Here is a 25,680-nt window from a genome sequence, read left to right on the forward strand (position 1 = left end):
CATTTGCTGCTATGTGAATCATATTTGATTCACCAAGCAGCAAATGTGTGTGGAGCACCCACAACATCTGAAGCTCTGTCCCAGGCATGGCTCATGTCCCCTTCAAGGGACAGAAGCCAGGTTGGGGAGGTCAGCACATACTCCTGAAAGGATGAGCAGTGGGGGGATGACTTACCAAGCCATTGAAAGGAAAGTGAAAAGGCTGTGTTGAAGCTGATGACGATGTTCATGGAGGAGGTGAGACCTGAGCGGGGCCTCGAAAATGAGCAGGAGTTTCTCTCTTCCCATCTCAGTCAGAGGCAGCACCATTAGTTTAGATGTTCACATCAAAACCTTAGAAATCTTACTTGCTTCCTCTTTCCCTCACCCCAAATCCAAACTCTCAGCAACTCCTATATCTTCTGCCTGCAAAATATATCTTAAGACCGCAACTTCCACCATCTCTACTGCCATCGACTCGGGTCAGGCCACCATCATGTCTCTGAAATGCTTCAACAGTGTCATCGCTGGTCTCTCTTTTCACCTTTGGCTCACCCTCGAATCAATTTTCCACAAAGAAGCTGAAGTGATGGTGTCACTACCACAATTTAAACTCTTTAAAGATTTCCCATTGGGCTAAAAGTAAAGTCTTTGCTCTTCGCCATGGCCTACGTGGCCCTGTGGAATGTGGCCTCACTGGTCTTACCCCGATTCATCTCCCCTTAGCTCATCATGGCTCAGCTATGCTGCAATCCCATGATGCTTTCCTCTACTCAGATGTACAACAGGGAAAGAAGATGAGCTTTGCTGGAAACTGTGTCAGATCGGCTCTCATAGCTAGCAGGAGAGGTTGGTCTCGCAATGATTCTGCCACACAAATGGGGCTGTGCAAGTAGAAAATATCAGCAGCATAGTTTGATTTCAAGGACCAGCCCCCCACCCCAGGGAAGGTTCCTTTTGTATCTAGAAATTTATCTCCCAAACCAGCTTTATTAAATTCTCTCCCAGGAAAATATATCTCATTAAACTCCCACCAAGAAGTATAGCCAGTATTTACTGCCTGCCAAGTACTGTGCTAGGTACAGGACATGGTGACATAAGAAAAAAAAGACATGGAAACCCCACCTTCTTATGTTTTCAGACTCCTGGGGGACAAAGACAATTACAACAGAAGAGAATCACAATGAGGAGCTTTATAAGACGCCATGAGAATGCAAGGGTGGGGCACCTAACTCTGACTTGGGTGGTCAAGGAAAACTTTCTAGGGGAAGTGCCTTTTTAGCTGAGACCTGAAGTAATAGTGGGATGTAGGGCAGAAGACAGGGGCAAAGATTCAAGTGTTCTTGGCAGGGGAAACAGCCCATGCAAAGGGACATTATTAGGAGAGAGCATGACACTTTCATGAAAGCCAGAAAAGTTCAGGATGATTGCAACATAATGGGAAGGTCAAGGGAGTACAAGGAAGAACACAATATCAAAAGTAAATAAAGAACTATTTTGTAGAAAACGTCAAGACCATTCATTTGCTCTCGAGCAGAGCTTCTCCACCTCTAGAGTACATCCGAATCACAGGGTGGGCTTCTTAAACACAGGTCGCTGCTCCTACACTGAGTTTCTTTCTCAGTAGGCGTGGGTCAGGCCCACAAGTTTACATTTCTAATAAGTCTCCAGATGATGCTGATGCCAAGTACCCTTTGTATACAGAGCCTTGTAAGTCATCATAAGGTCTTTGGACCTATCAGTAGCAAATGAAAAGTTTTAAGTAATGGGACGACATGATCTGATACGTGTTTCAAGGGAGCTCACTCTGGATAGAGTATGAAGAGGGGCCAAGTGCAGAGATTGGCAGGCCATTGGAAATGTTGTTCTATAATCCAGCAAAGAAAGGATGTTGGCATAAAACAACATAAAGGTAGAAATGATTGAAGGAAGTCCAGAAGAGAGATTTAGAAAGAATAATCCACACACTTGTAGATGAACTGGGTAATGCAGAGGTGAATGTGAAAAAAAGAAAAAACAGTGATTCATTTTCACCATGGGCAACCTCTTGCAGGGTACCATTTGCTAAGATAGGGTCCCAGCTATAAAAGGAGGGCTGAGAGAAAATGGAGAGAAGCCACACCTGATAGTGAGATATCTTTCTTTTTTATCTGAGAGCAGGTTTTCTTTGTGGTATGGGCTCTGGAAAATTCTAAAAATAGATGGTTGGAAGAGTCTATGAAACACAAAGAGGAGAGAGTAGACAGTACCTAAGACAATCATTAACTCCTCAGTGTTGCTGAAGGTCTTGCCAAGGTGCCAACCAAAGTCTTCTGTCATTACTAAATAATGTTAAAGAGAAATATTGAGTCTACTAGATAATAGCAAGGTCTTTCCAACCTTATTATTTTTTGTACCTGGTATTTACACTTTCCACAATCAAGGTGTGTCCATAATCTTACCTGTTTTGGACAAGGTGATTGCAGCCCCTTGGGAAATAAAATTGTTTGTTCATCTCAGCTGCCTTCACATCCCTCTTCAGCCATACACAGATCCTCATTTACATTTTGGATGAGTAAATGTCTGGGCTGTGTGGTGTTTTATAAGTGAAACGGACATGTGAATGTGCAGAAACAGACCAACACAGAAATAGATGACAGTAGATATGTGCTTGAGACACCACCCAATTAATTTAATTTCTGTGACATCATCCCACTTTAGTTGAAGGCTTCTGCAATAAGTAGCTCTTGTTTTACCTGTAATTTAGACTCTTATTAAACAATGTGCCTGCATGAGAAAGAGTTCCTTTAACGCAAGGTTTCTCAACCTTGGCACTACTGACATTTGGGGCTGGATAGTTCTTTGTTGTGGGCACCTATCCTGTGCATTGTAGGATATTTAGCAGCATCCCTTGATTCTACCCATTACATACCAGTAGAGACCCCACATACACACCCAATTGTGACAATCAAACATGTCTCCAGACATTGCCAAATTTCCACTTGGGTACAAAATTGCTTTCAGTTAATGACTATCAGAGCAATGGGTCTCAAAATGTGGTGCTCAGACACAGAGCATCAGCATCACCTGAAAACTTATTAGAAATTTAAATGTGTGGCCCCAAGCCTCACCTACTGAAAAAGAAATGCTCAGTGTAGGAGCCAGCAGTCTGTGTTGAAGAAGCCCACCTTGTGATTCAGACACGTACACTGGAGTTGGAGAAGCTCTGCTCAAGAGCAAATGAATGGTCATGAAGTTTCCCAAGAAACAGTTCTTTATTTAAAAAATATATATATATGAATACAAGAAGGTCTTCTCTCTTTTCCTTTTCCTTTCAAGAAAGGAAGTGAAAGTACATCGTTTCAATTCTGAAAGGCAAAGATTATTGATAAAGTTTCCTACCATGGAAATTCTTATAGGTAGACAACAACTTTGAAATCACATGAAAAGCTTATTGCTCTGAACATAATTTTCTTTTTTAGTTTAGAAAGATCAAATAGTAATGGCTTGATTGGCTATCAGATTGACAAAGAGAGATTTTAAATAAGCACATGGGAAAACTTTCTGCAAGTAGAATAGAAATGTGATGCTGAGCTTCCATTTAGGGTAGCCGGCCCACTCATCTGGCCCAGCACTCAACAGTGTTCAGAAAGCAAAGACAGATGTCTATGTAAGAGAAACCTTTCCTTTGTTTTCTTTCTTAGCTTCCTTTTTTTACCTGTTTATTCATTGGCCACCTTTGTCACCCAAAAATAGCACTAAATAAGGGAGTGGAGTCATCTGGTTTATTTAAAGAAGTTTTATAATGCATCCTACAAAGTATAAAAGTTCAGATACAAATTCTGAAAGTCATTTTATCAGAAAAGGAAATGATGATCCACTTAGATAATTATTTTTACTTAAGAGTGCCTGTATGCCAAAATAACGAAGACAAATTTAATAAGGCTTTATTCATTAATGTATTCATTTTCTTTTTTAGTTTAGAAAGATCAAACAGTAATGGCTTTCATTTATTTATTTGTTATCTCATGGAGGCTACATTTTTTGGAGGTAGGGGAAACAGTAAACAAATAGCCCAATGTTTCAAATTTTGGTTTGTACCCTATTAATAGGTTATAAGATCAATTTAGTGGGTTGCAAACCATTTCATGATTGTTTCTTTAATGAACAAACTAGAATAGAATAAAGAAACTAGACTTCATTCGTATGTCATTTCATCAAACTATTGTTTCAGTTGTATGTGTGTTTGAGGCCATGAATCAATGTAAAACATTTCTCAGAATGAGTTTGAAAAAATACTGAAATTTTTTAAATACAGAAATAAATGAGATGATTTCAAGTTGGAATGCATGCTAGGAAAAAGGCTAAGCGGCTAAGAGAGAAAAATAACAAAAAATGTCAAGTGCAAGGGAGGCCGAACCATCATTAGCTGCATGACCTTTTTGATGAAATAGCATTCTACCCGCATGTGGCCCACGAGAGGGAGCCAGCAGGGAACAGGAGACAAGCAAGCCTTCTAGTCAAAGGGAACAGCAAGTGCAAAGGTTCTGTCTGGGGCCCAGCTACCGGGGGTGTGGCAACTAACAGGCAAAGAAAGTGGACAGTTCATTTCCTTCCTCCTTGGGAAGGAAAATTCTAGAACTTTTGGTTGATAGAAGCACACACAAAAAACAAGAGAGAGGCATGAACCTATTCTCTAAGCAGAGATTTCACTTGACAGACATGGAAAATTCCCAATTCAGAGTACTCATAGAAAGAAACTATATACTCAATTAAAATTTAGCAAATATTTATTGAGTTTTTACCAGGGTGAATTCAAAGATGAATAAAAGTTTTAAGATTTAAGTGTAGGGCTGTAAGTACACATACACAAAAGACCAAGGAATGTCATTTACTTATTAATAAAAGTTGGTCATTCTTCTTCTTAAGGAGGCTTATTCCACAGGCCACAAATTATTTTTCTCTGTTTGGCTTTATAACAAAGATTTCATTTACTCCAGAATGGTCTCTGCCCAATTAGATAACAGAATGGTTTCTGCCTAATTAGATTATTCACTCTGATCTCTGTTTCAAAAGATAGGGATGCTGTGTATCCAATGATGACTTTATAGTCTAGGACTGCAGAGTTTTACACAGACTTACCACGTCTGAGGCACCCTAATGCTTTACACTAATGCTTTCACAGAACCCCAAATTCTAAGCCAGCACTTTTCATAGTAGGTATGTCTGTGTAACAACTTTACTATTATCATTATTGATGCTATCATTGTTATTTCGATGCACTCTATCTCCTTGCTCTCACATTCAGTTCAACGGCCTAAGCTCCTTTTACAGCCCTGCCACGCATCCCATCCTCTGCCTTCTTGAAAACTTACAGCCTGCAACTTCATAACTCAACCTCCTTTTTTTTTTTTTTAATCAGATGGGCAGAATTCACAAGGCTGCAGCAATGGCAACAAAAGCTATCTCAGTGGTCTCCAATAAATACTCATAGTCTGAACTTTACTACAATGGACTGTGAACCTCAGATCATTGGCAAGTGGTCTGGAAACCCTGGAGACAATATTTATACTTACCTCAAGGCAGCTGGAATCCGGTAAAAACTTTCAGTATAGATAGCAAAGTCATAAGGAAATTTGCAAAAGATCCTTTAAGCAATTTGGGACACAAGAATTTACATTTGTATGAAGAGCCTACCAAATGTTCATATATTTTTTTGAAGCAGTAATTTGAGAATCTTCTGGAATCCCTCTGAAAATTTTTTCTAAAGAAATAAGCCAGAATTCAGAGGCAGATTTTGGCATAAAAATGTTATTTGTGGTATTATTAGTGTTTGAAAACCAACTGCATTTTTTTTTTTAAGAGAGAGGGGAAGGAAAGGAGAAAGAGAGAGAGAGAAACATTGATGTGTGAGAGAAACACCGATTGGTTGCCTCTCGCCATGTTCCCAACTGGGCACCTGGCCTGCCACCCAACCGGCAACCTTTCAGTTCACAACCGGTGCTCAATCCACTGACTCACACAAGCCAGGGTCCAAATATATTTTAACTGGAGAATTTAAATGTATGTTGTTATATCTATACAGTAGAATGTTTTAAGTCATTAAAAGTGCTACTTAGGAAGAAATTATAGCATAAGAAAATGGTTAAATTATAATGTTAAGTGGAAAAAATTGGAATTTATGATATAAATTCAAATATATATATAACAGATATATAGGAAGCTAGAAAGAAAATGAGAGTTGAGAGAACTGGATAGGTCTAATACTAATCATTGTTTTCTTATACTGCTCTATATTTTTAATTTTTTTTACAATGAACATATTTTCCTTTTACATTCCAAACAAATAAACTTTAACTCAAACATTATCATGTTATTTCTCTTCAGTAAATGTAAAAATAATTCATGGTTTCAGATGGTATTCAGTATACATATGGCACAGTGTTAGATATGAAGATTTGCTTGCCAACATTAATAAATATACACTTGTCTAGTTTAAGCATAAATTATTGCCAAGTAATAAAGCAGCATTAATAGTTTATTATTTCTTGTTGGTTGTATTTATAAAAACTATCAAGAACTCTCATAGAAGATTTCCATTCTTTGTTATGAGGAAAAAGAGAATGATATATAGCCATGGTTTGCTTTTTTAAATGTGACATTTTTAAGGACCACATATGCTAGGGTAATTGAGTCATAATAAATTATAGACCCCCCTAATTGATTACTAAATTTTGCCAATTAATTGCAGGAAAGTAAAAAGACAGATTTTAGATCTCTTTAGAAGTTCCCTCAGCCCCTAAAGCCCTTCACAGTTACCAGTTACAAGGTTACATATTAGGATCTATAAAGTTAGAGTAATGGCCTTTTCAAGGACTTTGAGCAATGGCCTGAGAGCAGAGGGTTTAAACCTAACACTTTCTTCACCCAGTTGTGAAACCATTTGCTATGCCTTAGAAAAAACAAGCCCAGCTACCCAGATCACCTTGAAATTTTGGTGATTCGGCCGCCTCCATCCCTAGAGGCCAAGTTCATTCACTGTCAGCAGGCAACTACTAGGAAAATTTATGCTCCTCTGTTTCAGAAAATTTTTCCCTGTTGCTCAGCCCATATACAATATCTGCTCTCAGGGAGTCTATATTTATGACAACCCAATCATCTTGGCCTGTGCACTGCGTCTCAGTGTGAGGAACCAGAGACTTCTGAGGAAGACAGCTTTATAGAGGAGACCGCACTGTTGACAGATTCATGCCTCCTCCCTGTGGGTGGTCAGAGTCAGGGAAATCCGAGCTTCCCAGCTCAGGCCCGGCATGTGCCAGGAAACTTAGATTCAGGGAGCTGTTATCTATTACAGCTATGGGCCTCCCAAAAACCAGAATTACAGGTAACTAATATTCCTTCTGCATGCCAAAGCAAACCCCAACCATTTAATCCGCAGATGACTCAGCTATTAATATTAAAATGATTTCTTTAATAAAGCACATGTAATGATTTGTTAATCTCTGAGCAAACACAAATATACCATGGAAGGGCTTTAACTTTGACAACCAGATCTAAATGAACAAGGAAGGAAGTATGTTATCTCTTGGAAAAGACTCTCTCTGAAAGTGTTAGTCCACCAGCAGAGGAGACAGATTCAGATTTCTTGGGAGCGAACTTGGTTTTAGAAAAAAAGTTCTAAGAGGTTTAGTAGAAAGAGCTGAAGCAAGATTAGAGGGAGGTAAACCTGATTTTGAATCCTGCATGAAATTGGGTGTCCCTGGGAAAGCTCCCGAATTGTTTTACCCTTTCTTTCTCAATTTAAAAAAATGGAGCCAAGCCCTGGCTGGTGTGGCTCAGTGGATTGAGCACTGGCCTGTGAACCACGGGGCTGCCAGTTTGATTCCCAGTCAGGGCCCAGGCATGGGTTACTGGCCAGGTCACCAGTAGGGGGCATGCAAGAGGCAACCACACATTGATGTTTCTCTCCCTCTCCCTCCCTTCCCCCTCTCTAAAAACAAACAAACAAATAAATAAATAAAGGAGCCTATAATAAATGCTTATCACAGTAGATATCAGGGAAAATAATACATTGGATGTGAAATGTCTAGCTTTTGTGGTGTGCATTTCACATACCTCTTTATCTCATGATTCAAACATATTAAAATACTTCCAACCCATTGTGACGAGTTTGCCCTTATAGGGAAAATGTACTTCTTCTCATTTGGTAATTAGCATGCAACTTACAAACAGTCATGTCTAACTTAGTTTGGAGTGAATTACCACCTATTATTTCTATCAATGTATAAATAGATACTATCACCCTTAGCCTCCTCCGGCACATGCAACTTCCATTGCCAGCGCAAACCCCAGCACCAGGTTGTTGATGCTACTCGCACATTTCCCACCCAGCACTACCATATACAGTCCATGGTCCATCTGCTAATTGTTACCTCTATACCCCTTGCACTCCATAGAAATGATGTTCCAGGTAATCAACAAAGTAAATGCCTGGATGTGTTTATACATGGGAGATATTTGTTATGCCATAATAAAATTAGTAGGAGGGAAGTATTGTTTGAGCAAATCCAATAAAATATGTTTGGAAGATAAATTGTGATTTTGAGAAAAAGAAAGGAAAGCAGGGAAGTTTGGGAGACGTTCCTGGAGATGAAGTAACCTACAGCCTTTTGTATATAAATGTATGCCAGCTACATCTACAGCAGCGGTCCTCAAACTTCAGCATGCCCTTGAATCGCTCAGTGGCGTTGGATTCCTGGACCCTCACCCCTAGAGTTTCTGATTCGCTACCTCTGCGGTGGGACCAGATAATTTGCATTTCTAACAAGGGTCCACACAATGCTGATGCTGCTGGTCCAGGAAACACTATGAGAACTACTGATCTATTTAAGTCATAAAATGAATTTAGAAGCTCTTCGTTTTTTTTTTCAGCAGTCTAGAATAGTTTAAATAACACTGGAATCATCATTGAAAGTTAGTTGGAATCCAGCTATGAAGTTTTCTAACCCTGAACTTTTCCCTCTCTTTTAAATATTAGAATTATAATCACTGTTTCCATTTCCTTTTATGTTTTTCTATTTCCATTGCAATAGGACTCAATGTAGTACTTCCTTATAACTATTTTAATCTTTTTATATTCTCAATTATAATATTTTCCTCTCTTCTTTTCTTAATTCTGCTCATCATATGGTTATATATTTTATAAAAGAACCAACTTTTGAATTTATTTGTTCTTTCTACCATTTTTGTCCTCTATTTATTTCACTATTTATTAACTTCATACTTTATTTGGATTTATTCTTTTGTTCTTCATGAAATTTTTTTAATATATCTTCATTATTATGTCTTTAAATAACAAAGTTACCATAGTTATAAGCTATATGTTTTTCTCTGAATATAACTTTAGCTGTGTTCCATTAGTTTATGTAGGAAATAATTATTCTCCTCTTCATTGGTTCTAGATAGCTTAAAATTTACATTTTGCTTTTTTCATTAATCTTAGAATTTATTTTTTTAAAGATTTTATTTATTTTTAGATATAGGGGAAGGGAAGAAGAGAAGGAGAAAAACATCAATGTGTGGTTGCCTCTCGTGTGCCCCCTACTGGGCACCTGGCCTGCAACCCAGGCATGTGCCCTGATTGGGAATTGAACCGGCGACCCTTTGGTTCGCGGGCCTGCACTTAATCCACTGAGTCACACCAGCCAGGACTAATCTTAGAATTTACACGCACACGCACGCGCGCGCGCACGCACACACGTATTTCCTCACCTGAGGACAGCTTATTGATTTTAGAGATGGGGAAGGGAGGGAGAGAGAGAGGGAGAGTAACATCAATCAATTTCCTCTCTTACACACCCCAACTGGGGACTGAACCCACAATGTAGCCATGTGCCCTGACAGGAAATCAAACCCACAACCCTTGGTTTACTGAATGCTCCAACTAACTGAACCACACTGGCCATGGCAGTCCTAGAATTTTTCAAGTGTTGTAGATAAGATCAACTAGCTTGTGCTTTATTATGTAATATCAATTTTATTTGCTTATAATCCAAGATTACGGTCTATTAAAGTATCTACTTTTTAAATTGAAGTTTTCTATCAGCCTGTAATTTAGTTTTTATTAATGTTTTATTCTGATGCAAGTTTTATGCACAAATCTATTAGATTGTGTGGTGTATATTTTTCAGATCTTTATGTTTTTTCTAATATTTGGGTTCCTTGATCAATTTTGAAATTTCGCAAATCATTTCCTAAAGTCAATGGAACCATCATTATTCCAAACCTTATAAGCGGAATACAGGCAAAAAAAAAAAAATTACTAAGTAAGCCCAGAGGCATCTCAAAAAATAATACACTATGACCAGGAAGTCTTGTCCCTGGAGTATAAACATGGTTAAAAATCAGGAAATCTGCCCTGGCTCATGTGACTCAGTGGATCAAGCACCAGCCTGCAAACTGAAGGGTTGCTGGTTCGATTCCCAGGCAGGGTGCATGTCTGGGTTGCAGGCTAGGTCCCCAGTTAAGGGTGTGTGAGAGGCAACCAACCAATTAATGTTTCTCTCACACATCAATATTTCTCTCCCTCTCTTTCTCCCTTTCCTCTCCTCTCTCTAAAAATAAATAAATAAAATCTTTAAAAATAAAAATCAGGAAATCTAACAAAATAATTTGTCTCATCAATAGATTAAAGAAAGAAAAAAGTGATTTTAACAATAAAAGTGGAAACATTTGTAAAATCCATCCATTTTAATTTTAAAAACCTTAATTGCTTTCTGTTTTTGTTTGACATAAATGTGATAAAAACTACCCACCAAAAAGTAACAAATAACAAAATTCTAAATGGTGAAACTCTAAGGCTCTTTATATTAAAATCAGGCATAAGAGAGTGTATCAATGATTTATTGTTGCAATAATGCTGCAGAACAACTACTAAACTTCATGAATATATGGTGTTGAGCATGTAAGTAGCTCACAGTTGGTGGGGATCAGGGGATCTGGGCTGAGCTTGTTCACATGTGGGGCTGGCTGTGAACTGATGTATGATGGCTTCTGCCAAAACAGTTGGGGAAATTGAACCCTATATATGTTCTCATCTTCCGGTAGGCTAGCCCCAAGGTGCTCTTATGGTAGTGACAGAGGAGGAAGAGCAGAGGCAAACCCAGTATCAGAAGCACTTTTCAGGCCGTGGCTTGCATCATATTTGCTAATGTTCCCTTGGCCAAAGCACTCACATGGCTCCGCCTAGACTCAATGGAGAGCACTGCCCAGTTTCATGGCAAAGGACATGAATACAGGGAAATCTGAGACTGTCTTTGCAATCCTCTACAGCAGTGATTTTCAACCACTGCACTGCAAGAATTTTTAAAACACACAGTACCTGGCTATTCAGTCAGGGATACTGACCTCTTTTTCCTTAGATTGTCAAAGTTTTAAAAAATGACAACAGCCAACACAATAACTGTCCCAGTGTAAATGAATCAAAATTATACCTACTTTTTGTATCAAATCATCAAAAAATATATTTTTCGGTGTGCTGCAGAATTTTAATGATTAGTTTGTGTGACATGGGATGAAATAGGTTGAAAATGGCTGTTCTACAGATAGGGATCCCTGCTTCCACTGATATTCATTGTCCCTTCAGAGTGTCTAGTGAATTTAGTGGGGCAAGAATTGGCATATTTCATGCAACCACAAAAAGTAATACCTTTTTTTGTTGATGACATTGTAAACTTACAATAGTCAAGGAACTCCACTGAAACATGGCTATCATTAGTAAGGATATTTGACAAGGTGGTTAAATTAAAATATAAATATAGAAAAATCAATAGGTCTTCTTTGTAGTCATTCACTCAACATATTTATTGAACATTGACTGAACGAATGCCAAGCACTCATCTAGTCCCTGGAGATACAATAGTGAACAAAAGACACAAAATCTCTTCCCTCGTGGGGCTGGTGTTTTAGTTGAAGGAAATGGAAAATAAACCACACATGAGTGAATAAGTCAGTTGGCTACAAGTACTACAAAGAAAAATATCAAGGAGAAAAGGAGCCTAGTAAATACTTAGCCAGCGTGGGGAGGAGTGCTGGTGGCAGGCAGTGGTCACGCTGTCTTCTGTGGGATGATCATGGTAGGCCTCACTGGCAAAAACAAGTTAGCATCTGAGCAGAGATGTGAGGTGCATGAAGAAGCCCACCATGGAGTCAACTGGAACAAGCACATTTTATCAGAGGGCACAGTGAGTTCGGAGGACTTGAGAGAGGACTGTACAATGGCATGCTTTATTCACGAGTTATCAATTACAAATGGAGACGGACTTGTCCCCATCACAACACAAATTATAAAATACTTAAGAATCAATTTAACAAGAATAATTTGGAGAACATCAGTTAATATCTTAAAAAGTCCAAGAAAGCTGAACAACTGTATCAAAGTAACATGATTTGGCAAAAAAGTAAACAAATTGATCAGTACAACAAACAGATCAGAGAGGCTATGTAGAACTAAAGCGGTCACCTTACTTGTTAATATATTCAAAAGCAAATTATAGATGGATAAAGGTACACATTTTTAATTGAGCAATAAGTATGTATTAGTTTTCTATGCTGCTGTAACAAATTATCACTAACCAAGTGGCTTAAACAACACAAATTTGTTACCTTACAGTTCTGTAGGCAAAAAGTCTGACATAGGTCTGACAGGACTAAGGTGTCAGCAGGACCACGTTCCCCTCTGGAGGCGCTGAGGGAGAACCCACTTCCTGGCCTTTCCCGGAGGTTGTCCATATTCTTGGCCTTGACCCCTTCCTTCCTCCAGCTTGAAAGCCAGCAATGTTGCAGTTCTCGACGATTCTTCCATTGTCACGTCTCCCTCTGACCACACCCAGGAAAGGTTCTCCCCTTAAGGACTCATGTGACTAGATGGGACCCACCCGGTTAACCCAGGCTACTCTCCCCATTCCAATTCTGTATTATTAATTACACCTGCAAAGTCCTTTTTGCCATGTAAAGTAGCATCTTCACAAATTCCAAGGATGAGACATCTTTGGGGACAATCTTTGTGCCCCACAAACATTTTAGAGAAGATTGAGGAAGAATATGTTTATAACCCAGATGTCAGGGAAATGTCAACAGGAACTAGCTTATAAAGAATAAAGGAAAAGATGAGCATGCTGCGCATGTCGTTTATTTTTCTTCACTGAATGACCAGACATAAAGGAGCTCAAAAGACATAGCTAAATATCTTACAATATACGCCAGTGGGTTAACATCTGCATTTTTACAGCGTTCATAAGAATTAGTAGAAAAACATAAACAACATTTGAAAAACAAGGAAAATATCTGAATAGTTGATTTGCAGAAAAACCAGTCCAAATGGCCAATAAAAACACATGAAAATATGCTCAACCATAGTATTTTTCAGAAAAACACAAGTTTATGGTACAGTGATTATGTATATTTGTTTCCCAGGGCTGCCATAACAAGCCTGTGGTAACTTAAAACAACAAGGATTTATTCTCATAGCAAGAAGACCAAAATCAAAGTCAAGGCCGTGCTCCTTCTGAAGGCTCTTGGGGAGAATCCTTTCGCGCATTTTCCAGTGCCTGGTGGTTTCAGATGTCCCTCAGCTAACTCCAGCTTTTGTGTCGCCCTTTAGTTGGTCCCCTCCTCTTTTCCCTGTGTCTCTCTCCCCTCTGCATCTCTCATAAGGATACTTGTCACTGGCCTTAGTACCCACCAGAGAATCCTGGGTGAGCGCATCTAGAGATCCTTAGTTATATCTGCAAAGACCCTTTTTCCAAATACGGTATTATTCATAGATTCTGGGAATTAAGACATAGACATATCTTCTTGAGGGGGGCTACCATTCCTTCAGCAACTACGGTAAGATATTATCCCTCCCACCAAATTGGTAAAACTTTTAAAAGACTGATAATACCCACAACTGTGGTATATGGAGAGATGAAGGGAGGGATTCTCATACACTGCTGCGGTCTTGTGAATTTTTGAAAATCTATCAAACTCTACGGATGCAAAAACATGCACATATCATGTATTACGTGACTTGGCTTCTGGGAAACCAGCCCATAAAAATAAAAGCATCAGTATGCAAGATTCAGTATACAAGAATGTTATTGTATCATGTTGTGGTGAGGGAAAGAAGAATCTGGAAACTAAATGAAGGCCCAGTAATTGGGGAATGTTTGAAAAAATTGTGGTACTCCTGTATCGTGGATATGTGTGTGTGCGGAAACACACATATTTGAGAAATATGTGGAAGGATAAGTATCAGCTTTTATAATGGGCAGACAGATTGGTAAAGCATGCAAGAATTCATGTTTGAGGTTTTAAGTGGAAAAATTACCTTTTTTGAGTCACAATGCCTGGGATCTAGTATAAACTTCTTGGTTCCCTCATCCCTGGGGTAAGTGAACAAAGTCCTGTGTGACCCACCACCTGGAGGCTCCAGTTGCTCCACCTCAGGTAGGACAGAGCCCTCACTCTTCTCTCAAACCCCTGGATCCTCCGCGTATGCACTGAATTCCAGGAGTAGCAAAGTGTTTTGGTTCTGCCCTCCTTGAGGCATAATGAGAATATTGTTTTATGATGTGACTAAACAGACCTAGAGATGTAATCAGTGGCTTTTGACAGAGCCATTGCCAAGTGAGAAAATCCCTGCGCCATTTTGTCCAGGGACTGAGATGGAGTACCCAAATGTATCTTGCCCCTCCTTCCTGAATTCCCCCAAATATTTTCAGCAATGGCAACACATTGAAGAAGATACATAGGCTTCCTCCTTCAGAAAAAGAAAACAAAATCTATGCATTTAGGTTTACTTTAAAAAAAAAAAAAAAGGCACACTTGCCCTGAAACCTCAAGGCTTCCTGGAATCTTTGTTAAGAATTCAGATGTACTGATGATAAATTTGTAAATACCATCATATCAGCCAATACTGTTAACAAATAGAAAAAAGAGGAAGGACAGTTTCTTTGATCCTAGGAACTGTTTTTGGTTGTTGTTTTTTTTTTTAATTGTCAGGAAATGCAGTTAAACCTGGCAATCTGTGAAAACCTGAGATCACAGAGTCATTGATCCTTTTAAACTGCTTGCATGCTGCATATAACGGAGCACCAGGTCTGTGCTAACTCCCGAACTCTTAGAAATGCTTAAGTTACTCACATCAAATCTCTTTAAAAGCACCCAAAGATCAAATAACCCTTCCTTCCTCCAGGAAAGCTAGGCTCTTAAAAGGCCTTCTTATTTTTTAAAGAATCCTTCAGTACAAGGCATGATTCTTAGTTCCTTCTTCTATGGGTCTGTCTTACTCTACAATGAATACAAATTACTTTCTTAATCAGAAGAAAAACACATTAGCTAAAAACTCATCTATGTGATTTGAAAATCACCGTTCATAAAGTATTTTTGGAAGAGGTTTTTAAAGAAACAACGAAATTAGTTACAATCCATAATCAGAATTTCATAGCATGAATGCCTAAAGATTTTTTTTTCATGTTAATATTTATAGGAGATTAAATTCTCAGCTGGTTACAAATGTGAGACAGTGTGCAGCTTGGAGGGAATGGCCTTCTCTGTAACAGTGACCTAAAGCCAAATCTTGGCATCTCACAGCCTCTCTAAGCCTCCATTGTTCCATCTGTTAAGTAGAGATGATAATTCTTACCTTTGTGGAGTTGTTAACAAAGCTTTGGGTTAATGTTGTAAAGTGGTAGAAAATTGCACCCAATAACTAACAGTAGATGAAGTTTCAGGGCAATGTTTCTTCCCCATTTTCTTCTTCTTTGTTTTAAATAACCACAAGCAAGAGCAATACAAGATGTATTAGGCATTTGTCCTCAAAATGCTATTGGTTTCTTAATTATCTCTCCATAAGTATTTGCATCTCAATAGACCAATGTTGGTGCCCTTTGGTAAAGGGAACAAGAAAACTTTAAAAAGAAGAAGAGATATTGGAGATCAGCTTTGTGGTTGAGGGGGTGCGATCCGGGGAGGGCCTGCAAGGGAGGGGCGCAGAGTGGCTGGTGAACTTTGGGGTTTTGATCTGGGTGCTGGTTGCACAGCTTGTTCACCTGTATTCTGTGGAGGTGTCCATAAGTGTGTTACGCTTTAATAAGAAGTTACAACCAAAAGAGAAAAGACAAGAGGTCTCAATAGTAAATGTCCTTAACATTATCTTTGACGGACCTCATTTTTTTTTAATCTGTCATAGGCACATCACAGGAAAAATCAAAATTCAGTGCTTTAGAACAGAGGCTTTTGACTACGTGTGGGCATCAGAGTAGCTTTGAAGTTTTCTAAAAAGTAAAGATCAAGATCCTCCCCTAGAGATGGTGATTCAGTAGATCTGGAGTGGGGCCCAGATATCTCTCTTGCTTGAACTCCAGAATTAGGAACCACGACTCTGAAGTCTAAACCAGAGGTACTTAAACTATGCTGCACATTGGGATCACTTAAGGAATTTAAGAAACATGGAGGGCTGGTTCCACACGCAGAGCCTCTAGTTTAACTGACCTTGGGGGTGACCTGGGTGCCCAGGTTGTTTGAAGCTCCCCAGATGAGCCAACGTGCGGCAACGTTGTGAACAACTGTCTAGAACAGAGGGGAGGAGCTTGGAAATCTTGTTTATCAACAGCAGGTGAGACCAGCGAGGGACCTGCAGCCTCATTTAACTGCCCGAAGCCCAAACTGCCAGCACTCCACCCACGTTTTACCCTGGCCTGTGGCTTTCACAGAAGACGAATATTTATTGCATGTTCCTCTAATGAGTATGTGTTTGTTTATAGGGCCTTAATATCCTGTCTATGTCATCCTCCTCCTTTTAGCTTGTAAATTTCTAAACGATCAGGGCTGGGTAACTGCTCCTACAAGCAGCTAAGTGCTGCAATTAAATGGATGATCCCAAACAAGACAGAAATTCCTCTCTGCAGCTCTCTATAGAGGCAGACTCCAGCATTTTCTATCCCACCTGCCCCAAGGAGTTCACTCTAGGAAAAGGAAATGCAGGAGAAAGCAGACTCTTCTTGGAGATGAAGTGTCCCTGTGTCACAAAGGGTAGCATTGAACTCTCAGCAGTAAGGTTCATAGTCCAAGATTCACTTACTCTGCTGATGGAAAAAAATGGTTCTGTTTTGATGGGAAAACCAATTCTCCAGATGACAGCACAACTTCCTAATTCTTTGCCTCCTTTCTAACCTGTGGCTGTGACCTTGCACTCAGTACCTTCAAAAGACTTCCTCTCTCTGATAAGCCTTAGAAATCCCTTTACTCTGTCTGAGAGGCAGAGTCAAGTGGGATTGGAAGGGGTGGGGCCTCTAGTCCTTTATCAAGGGAGTGCAAGTTGCCCCTTGAAAGAAGCAAAGAGAACCCAAGGTCTGAATAGTTTTTACCTATTTGAGGAACTGTTCAGCTAAAGGACTCTTAGGTGAGAGGCAACACAAACAGCTCTACAGTCTTGCTTTTTTCTTTGAAGGTTAAACAGAAAACATGTGGATAGCCCTATTGAACTGGCTTCCCGAAGGAGCCATGCTCCTCTGTCAGAAATGCCCTCCTCCGTCCTTGATGCTTTAATGAACTCCTACTCGCCCTTCACACAACCCCTTCTTTCGGGAACCTTCCCTCGTTTGCCAGGAAGGCGGACAAGGATTTGCTCTCTCCTCTGTATTCTTACAGCACAATGTTCACACTGGTTCTTGGGCGTGTTACGGTGTGTTATAAATATTTCCCCTCTCTTCTGTTAGACCTAGGCTCTTCTTAGAGGAGGAGGGCATCTAACTTATGTCGCAGACTGAGAACTCAGTTCTAAGCCTTGGCATGTGGTAGGAATTACACCACCTAATTACAGTAGGCGATGTTTGGCACATGAATAGCCCATCCTGATAATGTGGCCATATTTATTAGCAGAAGTTTTGCACAGTGAAGCTTCTAATTAAAACTGGCATTATCCTAAAATAGGAAGCCACATCAGGGCTGCCTTTTGACTCGATGCATGTTGGATTTCATTCCATCCAAATAACTGCTGACTCTCCAACTGGGCTCTAATGGAAGATCAAAGAGGCTCTTACGACCTGGTCCTTTTCTCCATTTCAAGAAGTGGGTTCATACAATTAGATTAATTCTAAACTGCTGACTCTAAACTGGAATGACAATGGAAGCGTATCTGACCACTATTTCTAAGTGAAATAAAGAGACAGTAGAGTAGATGAGATGAATGTAGGAAAGGAAATACTAAGTAGAACATTAGGATAGGAGGAGTAAATAATATTTAGATAAGAAGGGACCTTGCTTTGGCTGGTATTGCTCAGTTGATTGAGCACCAGCCTGCGAACCAAAGGGTCACCGGTTCGATTCCTAGTCAGGGCCCATGCCTGGGTTGCAGGCCAGGTCCCCGGTGAGGGGTGCATGAGAAGCAACCACACATTGATGTTTCTCTCCCTCTGTTTCCTCCTCCCTTCCCCTCTCTCTAAAAATAAAATAAAATCTTTTTTAAAAAAAAAGAAGAAGAAGGAACCTGAATCATCTGTCTGTGCTGTCCAATTCTGCAGCCACTGGCAACAGGCAACTATTTAAATGTATTAATAAAATGAAAGAAAATTAAACATTCGGTTCCTCATCATGCTGGCCACATTTCAAGTGCTCAGTAGACATATGAGACTAATAGCTACCCTGCAGGACAGTGCAAGTATAGAATACTGCCTTTATCACAGTAAGTGCTGTTGAACAGCACTGGATAAATCCAGTCCTTTTGCATATGGGAAGCCTGACAGCTGGAGTTCAGGGAGTGGCCCAAGGACACACAGTAGGTGTAAGCCCAAGGACACACAGTAGGTGTAGGCCCCAGGGTGGCCTCATTACACTCCACGCCGTGACATTTGCCCCTTTTCATTGTATAATTTGTCTGTGCGGATCAAAGAAAATGAGGAAAGCTAGCAAATCCCAGTTAAATTCAGAAGTACAAAGTAGCCATTCAGTGCTGTTATACTAAAGCAAACTTACTGACATAAAAATTTATAAGTAAAAATTTCATGGCATAGTAACTGTCTTAAATGGAAAACTTAACTTCTGAACAAAACTTGTCTTTATACTTAAGTCAAATGCTTTGTGGCCATAAAAAGCACCATTTAATCACTCAATATCAGGTGAGGAACTTACGTGCTAATCAATAACCTCAGTGCCTACCCTTATAGCTATTTAACTGTCTTCTATTGTGTAGTAATTACATATTATTGTGTAATAAAATATTTCCCCCCAAAATACCACATTTGCATCTTCTGAGTATACGTAATGTAGTTAGGGGCTGTCGCACGTCACCCATCAATGAGAATAATTTGGCTTTTCAAAATGTTTCTCATAATTTCTTTCTCATATCTTGAGCTGGTTTCAATAAGATAATGATGGGCCTATATTTAACCTCCTATAAAGAACATCAGCTTTCTTTATAAATTTCAGTTGGGTTTCTGGAAACCAAGGTGGTAAGTTTTCACACCTGGGGCAATATTTAAACTAAGATTACGTGAGAATTTGAGTTGGTGTCATAGTTCCTGGGTCTTTTTTTTTTTTTTTTTTTTTTTTTTTTTTTTTGAACATGGTATTTCAGAGAGCCAACGGGGATTTGATTGAACTCACAGGTAATTTATCTTCTTACATTCAGGTGAAGACATCTCTGTCCTGTGTCCTTTAGCACCTCAATGACCATGCTCAGAGCCAATTTGTTATTGGAAAGCCACACACAGCTGGTGTCAAGGAGAAGTTTCCTCCCTGTTCACTGGAATGCCTTAGAAGTAGCATTTGCATTATTTGACTGAAAGTTACAGAATTCCAGACCAAAATGATTTAAAGGTGTGTCATCTCACAAAGCAAGGTCTCTGGAGGTAGTTGGTTTTAGAGTTTGTCAGTTCTGGGGCATGACAAGACCCTTCGGACACCCTCCACCTTGTTGCTCTGCCATTCTCCCAACGTTGCCAATCATGCCCAGGCTTGTCCCCACAGAGTCACAAAGTGCCACGTCTCTAGGCATCATATGCTTTTACAACTGCATCCAAAACCTGGAAAAGAGTCAGTTTCTCCTCATATGTGTCTTCATTACAGGAACACACCCGTCTCCCAGAAATCCTCTCTCTTGCAACCCCTAGCACACTGCCTCTTCCACCTCAATGGCCAGACATGCTCGTAACCTGAGCCATAACTGATACCCTTAGCTATCAGTTGTCCAATGATATATAACAAGCCACCCCCAAACTTAGTTGCGTTAAGCAAGTTTTTACTTCTCAAGGTTCTGCAGTTTGGACTAGGCTCAGCTGGGTGGTATTTGCGCTCCACATGGTATCAGCTGGGGCTGAAACATCTGAGACATCTTCTACGTCCACATGTCTTTTATATCAGCTCAGATGGGCAGGCTCTCCGGGCGCTGGTCAGGCATCTCTGTTTCTTCACATGACCTGTCCATGCAGCCTTCTCAGAGTAGTCTGCTTTCTACATGATGGCTGACTTCCAAAAGAATGTAAAGTGGAAACTCCAAGGCCTCTGAAGGTATCATCTCAGAAGGCACACAGTGTCACACATGCACTCGGAAGCCACACAGTGTCATGTCCATGCTGAACTTGGTTCTGCAGCCTTCACAGTGGCCTCTGCTGCACAGGCCATAGCCTGGACACAGCTGATTTCAGTTCAGTGTTCCAGGTGGCCTTTGGGGACACAGCACGAGCCTTGCTGTACTTGGGAAACAATACCCTGTGCCTAAATCCAATTTGAGACAACCGAATTAATGTGGCCTCATTTTCTCCCAAGTTGAACTAGTGAAAGAATAGATCGCCATATTTTTATACTAAACAAAAGAAAAATGTGGCTGATTAACATGAAATTCAGCAATATGGTAAAGTGGTAAGATTTGAGCAATTGAGGTAGCATGGCCTTATGTCCTGTTATATAGTCTTCTACACTTTTCTGTATGTTCCACACCCATTCCCCTGTCCTCACACAGCCCTGCTGGTTGAGCACTAAAGACTAGGCTCAGATTAAAGTGGATCTGCCTGAACTAAGGCTCTTCAATGCAAAAGTGTTTGACACCTTGGGTGACTTAGGCCAATTCCCTGCAGTCAGTCAGAAAAATTTCAAGACCCATTTTAGAACTTTCTATTTCATGCCTGAGAGCATAGAAAAAATATCAGCTTCTAGGGCCAGACAACTGCTTTGGGATCTCCAAGTAGGTTTCAAGGCTCGTCATTCCTACGCAATGCTGCCGCTCTAACTGGTTTGAACGCCAGCCCAGGATCGGCAACTGCTAGAAAAATGCAGCTCCTCCCGTCAGAAAGATTTATTTTTTCAATTTCTGTTTAATTAGGGTATTTTAATCACTTAATTGTGTCTTGCGTCTTTTGCAGCGGAAATTGAATTACATTGTCCAAACACCTTTAATGACCTAACTCATTTGAGTCTATCGAAGGAGTTCTGATCCATCATCTTTTTGTTTAAAAATATTTTTGAATACAGTTTTTAATGTTTACAGTGGACATGCCTAGGAGATGATGCTGACTTAAAAGAACATTTTGTTTACAAGATGCATCTTGTGTCAACTGGGACATTTTGGAAGGGTCCAGGATGGGACAAACAGCACCCGAGAAGTGCGTGGCCCATGGAGAGGGGCCCGGGCATTGCATTTAATGAAAGTAACTTAGTAAACTTTCTGGAAGACGGTTTTCCCCTCCTTTATTTCTATTAAAAAAAAAAAAAGGCATAACTAAGCACCAAATATTTTTCGTTCTGCCAGTGTTTTGGGGTTTTTTTTGGCTCACTTTGTTCAGCTCAGACATGGAAAACTATTGCCTCGCAGACACGTTTCTGGGCAGCTAAGGAAATAAAAAGGAAACACAACTTAGTTCATTTCTTTTCCACTGGGAAATAATATTCAGGAGAATGAAATGTTGTCAGCCACAGTTAGAAATCAGGAGAGTAGAAGCTCAGTATTGCCTTGGAAAAGAAGGAAGTTGTTTTATGAAAGACATCAGAATCAGAAATCTTTGCTGGAGATAGAGGAACCAATAGGTCAAGTTGAAGAGATCTTAGATTTGTCAGCATATTAGGGAACAGCCCCATACTCTGAGTTTTTGTTAGAGAAAAGAAATTTTTAGTCATGTTAGTAAGTAAGGAAATTGATTTCAGCCTCAGGGTATTTTAAAATATTCTAGAGAGATTCCATGAAAAAAAAAAAGAAAAAAGAAAAAAGTGACAGCCTTTTCAGCTGCCTTAGCCTGGGCTACATTTACCACCCACCAACAAAGAAACAAACTTCCCAAGGTAATTAGGTTTCCTTTAAGTGCAGCTGAAATACATAACCAAGCGATGTTTTAAGTTTTGCTTCACTTCTGAAAGGCAAAAACCCTGTATTTTAATCCTTAGTCTCCCACTTCACCCCCTAAAAAAGACTGATAGATGGATAAATAATAAATAATAGATAGATGGGTATACACCGACACACTGTTTTACTGGAAGAAAAATTGAAATGCTGTTACTTTGAAGGCAGAACCATAAAAAAATTGCAATTTTTGTAGGCTAAAATGACCAGACCGTGGCAATGTTGTGTTTCAGTCTAATAGGAGATGCATCTCAATCACACTTAGATTTTCGCTTATATTTACTAAGCCGTTAGAACTTTGTACAAACCGTCAGCCACGCAGTTTACGAAATGCCCCTCTCCAAGTGAAATTGCACCTGGAGATCTTGTTGGTGTTTTCGGTCCTATGTGCTTGATTTCTTTAAAAACTCCTTAGTCTTCACGCAGCTAATGAGCCGCAATAATAAAGCCCTTGTTTGTCCATTCGCCAGCCCTCCCATTTGGCCAAAAAGCCTCTGGCCTGAAACCCTGTCCTGGGCTCTTGTCCATTTTCTGTGAGTCTCCTCATCCCCTCCCTTTTCTTACCCAGCCCTCTGGACGACAGTCAGAAATCAGAAGGGCTCTATTTCCTTAAGCAAGTCACTTCTTTCAGCGTTTCTGGCATTGCTTTGGGGCGGTGGCTTTCAAATTGATGACCACAGTCCACAGTAAGAAATACATTTTACATAACTATTGAGCCCACAAGGCGGGGGGGGGGGGGGGGGGGGGGGGGGGGGTACGCAAACTCAAACAAAAGTTTCACAAAACAATTTTTACTCTTAGTAAATGCAATCAATGAACTCTGATGCTTTCCAGTCAACTTTATTTCATTTTTAAAAAAGGTGCTTCTTGCTCCCCACTAAATTGATTCCACAACCCACTAATGGGTTGGGACCCATAGTTTGAAAAACACTGCTTTAGTGTACTTGGTTCAGCCCGAGAACTTTAAGTTTGGCAGTCAATCACAGCCTTGCTTATATCGGCAGAAAAAGGCAGGACTATTCATTGCTAGGAACACGGTAAAAACAACCTTTGGCAGCTTTCAGAAGACTTTTTAATAGCAGTGGGATAAACAGGTAATAAGTCTATTAATGGAAGAGTGCCTCGGCCAAAAAATAACAAGGGGTTAAAAAAAAAAGGGCTGCCACACTGTCAGAAGGTAGATGGAATCTCACAGGTTCTCATTTTAGAACTTTGCTTTCAAGTCCAGCTTCTCGGCTGATAACAAAAGAAGGTTGGCCTGGTTTCCAGGTGGTAAGGAATGTAGATATTTCAGATGCAGGCGGAGGAAAAGAAGACTCAGGATGTTGACTTAGAAAGACTCCCTCTGCAACTGCCAACCATGCTTCATTTCTTGTTGGGACCAGGAACGAGTCTTCCCTAGGCTTCCAGCCCCGGGCCTTCTTCCTCCATCTCCCGGCCTTTCCCAGCCTCCCTTTTATTACTGTGAGTCAAATTTGTTCTGCTCTGGCAACCTGGGTGAAATTCATTTTCTAGATTTGGGATAAACGAAAAGATGTTCTTTAACCCTGAAGGAAATTGTGTATCGGGTGTTCCTGATACCATGATGTACCAAATCAGAATCCCATTCAGTACAACTAAAAAAGCTGCAGCTTTTGTGAAAGCTATAAAGTCCAAGATAAGTGCACAGGAAATTCTGTGCTTGGCAGTTTTCATTAGTTATATGAGTAAGTGTTCCTTTCTCCTCTCAGTCTTTGGCTACTGATATTTCCTTTTTAACCTCATGTTGAAGGAGGATGGGAATGTATCAGATCACAGCTGAAAGTTGGCTGGATGTAATCAGTCCAGGAGCACAGGTTTTAATTGCTTTCCTACAATACAACATCAAGTTTAACTTCAGAGAGGCCACTGGAGGTGATCTGCCTTCACACTTGTGCATTCCCGACACCACCCAGAAAACATTTAAAGGCCACCAAGAGAAGTTCCTGATGCTAGAGATTCTTGCGCATCCTTGAAGTTTGCAGAAGAAAGCGTAAGATCTGTCCCATTGAAAGTGTTCTTATCTCTTGCAAATAGACCAAGAAGAGCTGGAAGAGTATTCAGCAGGATATCAGAGCCCCTGAGGATGACTCTCATTTCACCTACAAATCAGGAGACTGTGGCCTAGAAATTACCCTTCCCTACAACTAACTTTCTGCTTCTATAAGTGAGGAGAACCACTCTTGGCTTACGTTGCTCATAAAATGGTTATGAGCATCAGATAGTGTACATGTAAATAGTGTGATGAATATAATGTTCAATTGCTAGGTTCCTTTCTGTTTTCAATCAGTCTAGACCTAATGCAGAGAAGGGACTTGGGGTGTAAGGACCACGGTGGGGGTACTTTTTAAATCCTCATAGCCCTAGGAGTCTGATTTTTATGGTGAATTTGCAGGACTTAGATCTGAATAAGAGAGAGGGGTCATTAAACCAAGGGCACCAGGTTAGGGGAAAGCCAAGCAGAGGTGTTCAGTGGCAAAGGAAAGGACATGAGAAGGAAACCTGTTCTATGATGGCTATGTAAACCCAGATCGCTATAACAAAATACCGTGTATTGCATGGCTTAAATAACCAAAATTTATTTCTCACAGTTAGAGAAGCTGGGAAGTCCAACATCAAAATGCTGGCAGATTCAAGGTTCAGTTTTTGTGCCCTCACGTGGCCTCTCCAAGGTGCATGCTCTCAGAGAGATTTCTCTGTTTTCCTTTCTCTTCTTATAAGGACACTAATCCCATCAGGAAGGTTCCAGGGTTAGAGCATCAACATATGGATTTGGGGGCGGGGGCTGGGGATACAAACCTTCAGCCCATAACAAGCCATAACTCTAAGATGAACATTAAAAGTGCTAAAATGCTTCTAATCTTAGTGGTGAATGAAATACAAAATTATTTTTACTCTAGATAAATTACCTCATCATTTATTACTAATCTTTCTTCAGAACATGACTCCAATGCTGTATCATTTGGGCTTCCCTGAGCACATACCACTCTCCCTCCCTGGCCCACCCACAACAGATGCTCCATCCACCCCAGCTGCTCCCCACACATTTACTCCATGTTTAATTGGCATTTGACTCCTCACTTCTATACACAAAATCATCTAATCTTGTCCACCTTTGCATCCTCAGGACCGAGACCAGTACCTTACATAATATGATCATAAGAATGGCTAACCTTTACTGGATAGTTGTCATATGCTAGGCACTTGGCTACGTGTTTATAAGTTTCTTTTCTCATACCACCGCCAATGACGCATTTTTCATCCTTATTCCTGCTTGCAGATAAGGAAATTGAAATTTACAAAGTTAGTTACTTTGCTCATGGTCAAAAAGTTGA

The 25,680-nt window shown here is 40.1% G+C and overlaps 1 protein-coding gene across 7 annotated transcripts in view; it reads left to right on the forward strand.

Moving 5' to 3' along the window:
• Positions 1-25,680, forward strand: part of THRB (thyroid hormone receptor beta) — a 330,196-nt gene that overhangs the window by 162,387 nt on the left and 142,129 nt on the right. The gene's annotated exons all lie outside the window — the stretch shown is intronic.

This window comes from Pteronotus mesoamericanus, unplaced genomic scaffold (assembly GCF_021234165.1).
Source record: "Pteronotus mesoamericanus isolate MK-2021 breed Mesoamerican mustached bat unplaced genomic scaffold, CSHL_Meso_final scaffold_54, whole genome shotgun sequence".
Classification (NCBI taxonomy): Eukaryota; Metazoa; Chordata; class Mammalia; order Chiroptera; family Mormoopidae; genus Pteronotus; species Pteronotus mesoamericanus.